Source organism: Colobus angolensis, unplaced genomic scaffold (assembly GCF_000951035.1).
Source record: "Colobus angolensis palliatus isolate OR3802 unplaced genomic scaffold, Cang.pa_1.0 Scaffold239, whole genome shotgun sequence".
NCBI classification, from domain to species: Eukaryota; Metazoa; Chordata; class Mammalia; order Primates; family Cercopithecidae; genus Colobus; species Colobus angolensis.
Genome location: NW_012115588.1, coordinates 772,301 through 775,275, shown reverse-complemented (window position 1 = coordinate 775,275; position 2,975 = coordinate 772,301). Strand labels below are relative to the sequence as shown.

General features: G+C 43.7%; 1 long non-coding RNA gene across 1 annotated transcript; it reads right to left on the bottom strand.

Moving 5' to 3' along the window:
* Positions 1-316: 316 nt before the first annotated feature.
* On the bottom strand, positions 317-2,691 carry LOC105514016. The gene is made up of 2 exons (XR_001002115.1): positions 2,413-2,691; positions 317-614 (listed from the first exon to the last, which is right to left on the bottom strand). It is a non-coding gene; the product is annotated as an uncharacterized LOC105514016 (long non-coding RNA).
* Between the last annotated feature and the right edge of the window lie 284 nt (positions 2,692-2,975).

The following is a 2,975-nucleotide window of genomic DNA, read 5'->3' as shown; positions in this document are numbered from 1 at the left end:
GTCCAGCTGCAGCCTGGCAGAGAACTGGCACCCATGCTGGTAACTGAAGCTGACCACCCCACTGCAGCAGCTGGCATGTCTGACTGAACAATAGCCAGACCCCATGCTTCCCCACACACCCCCTGTCACTCCACACAATCTCCCTTGGCAGGCATGGGATCCAGGCCAGTAGCATGAGCCAAGTGCAGCCTTCCAGGCCAGGTGGGTGGAATGAACCCAGTGGGCCCAAGCAAAACTTGGGCAGAGGTGCCACTTGGCCATAGAGGTTTCTGGCCAGAAAAGTGACACCCCAAAGATACCATAACATTAATAACTCAATTAATACCCTGTTTCATTATTTATAAAAAATTCCAATTACTAAAAATTACACAAGTTTCTTATATTGGCTGCTAAATCACATATCTAAACTAATCAAACTGCTGATCACATCTGTATAAACCCTTTCCCTTTGACAGAACTCCTTCTTTCTAATTCATTTTGGAAGCTTCAAAAAAAGTTTATTCTCTAGCAGTCTATGGTTGTCTGCCCCACCCTCTTCAGGTTCCAGAAGACTCTCAAGGCAAAGGCCAGGAAGACTACCGTGTGTTTCATTTCCTACCTGACAATGAGGTAATCTGTATAACAGAAAAATTTTTTACATTATTAATTTGAATTGGGCTTCTACATTTTATACATATACATACACGATTTTCAAGCAAGCAACTAAGTGCTGGGCAAGGAAAGCCAAGTTAACATGAAGGCAAAGGCTTTCTATTACCTTTTGTGTAAACCCAAATCCTGAGATTTGGATTAGGGTAGATGCTTAAGAGATGGAGGTGAGGCAGACCAACAGCACAGCTGAGAGGGCAGAATCTGCAAGTTTAAGGAAGGAACTGTGAGATTCTCAAGGATAAGGAGGGCTTTGGGGTCCTACTCCCCAGTTCTAAGGAGCAATATGGTACACAGAGTTGGATCTCTGACACCCTGGTTCTAAGCCCTACCATTCTGGGGTCCCAAGGAAACAAGCTTTTAGACTTGATGGGACTGCCAGGACTGGATAGTGGCTGTTTCAGAAGCAGTCTGATGACCAGAAGAACCTTCTCAGCATCTTGTTGCCAAATAAAATCTGGATACCTCTGCATAATCTTAGGATTTGTGAGAAGCCCACCAACAAGGCAGATGGTGGTGGGGACCTTGGTACAGGAAATAAATTTACAGAAAACAAAGACATGCAATATTTCTTGAACATATTAATCTATGGATTGAAAAATTGGCCAGGCACAGGCTGATGCCTGCAATCCCAGCACTTTGGGAGGCCGAGGCGGGTGGATCACTTGAGGTCAGGAGTTCGAGACCAGCCCGGCCAACATGGTGAAACCCTGTCTCCACTAAAAACACAAAAATTAGCCGCGCATGGTGGCAGGCACCTGTCATCCCAGCTAAGTAGGAGAATCACTTGAACCTGTGGGCCAAAGGTTGCAGTGAGCCAAGATCGTGCCACTGCACTCCAGCCTGGGCGACAGAGCCAGACTATCTAAAAAAAAAAAAAAAAAAACCAAAAAGAGAAAAATCACACCAGCTAGATTTCCTCCTGATATCTCAGGGTAACTGAGCCAGGAAGGTTCTGCTCCAGCAGGCTGGGGAGCATCCACTTACCCATGAAAAGGAGTATTTGGAGGTTCATTTTAGGGGCCAATACCAGATAGTCCAGGACTAAAAGGTCTTATTTTTATCCCTTTATATTTCTAATAGGAAATGAAAGAGTAGACAACAGAGTATAGTTTCTGTATTGCAGCTGGGGAAGAGACAGGAAGAGCGGAATCCACCAGCACAGTGAGTGAGTCAGAAAGAAAGTACTCAAAATGTCAGTGAGAAGCTGAGGAACTCACATGAGTGCTTTGAGCATGCAAAAGGCTCAGCTGAATTCTGACTGGATTTGTCCTAAGCAAAGCAAAAACCAGGGTCCTTTGAATATACGGGACACAAAGCTCTTCGTATAGAACAAATTCAACTGAGACTTTGGGGAAACAACTGCATCAGACAGTGGGAGCTAACTAACAGTGGGTGTGCCACACAGCACCACGTGGGTCCAACCTGTGGCTCCAACCTGTGGCTCCATTTGCTTCTATCCTTACAGTCACAGCCTTTGGTTTTATTGGGGCAGTTTGGTGGACCAGGTAAACAGGTACCCTTTGCACAGGAGAACATGGTGGAATTCCACCTTTAAGAAACTTGCACCTGCTACGCTTTTCAGGTAACTGGACCTCACCTCAAATCTACCTGGTACAAGTATAACTAAAATTAAGAGCAGAAGAGAAGTCTAGTTTGTATTCTTTTAGAATTCTAATCCCCAAATATTTGCCAGATATTAGTTACTCGGAAAACTTTCTGATATAAAAAAGGCCTCACCCATTCACCTTGTTCCCAACTTACCGTCACATTCCAGCAGACACTGAAAAGCTGAACAAGGGAAACCTTATCCCTGCCGAGTTGAGTTTCTCCTCTCTTCCTCTCCTTGTCACTGTTGCCCATGTACTGTAGTTTGGAAGTAAGAAAAGAAGAAACTCTTAAAAATATCTCTTTATTTTCCTCCAAAAATTTTAGGGATAGAAGCACCAGATCCTATGACCCATGTCTGAGATCCAATATTGCCTGGATTCCCTGTTTGGACACTTTAGAGAGGTTTACAATCACACTTTCTCTTTTCACTTCTTCCCTTCATGTCAGTTGCTTGGGCAAAGTGGCTGTCCTTGTGTTTTGACATTCCAGCTTCCTGGACCCGTAACTCTATCCCAGTACTTTCTGAGAGAAGCAGCAGCTACTTTCTATATATTATATCTTCAAGATGTCCCACACTGCTTTCTGTAAATTGGACATAAAGCTCTTTTTTTTTTTGGAATGGAAGGAAGAATCATCTTTTGACTTGTCTTCATTTTTGGAAAGAGCTTTAAGGTCTAGCATACTCCTGATACCTGAAGTCCATTCTAATTATAATA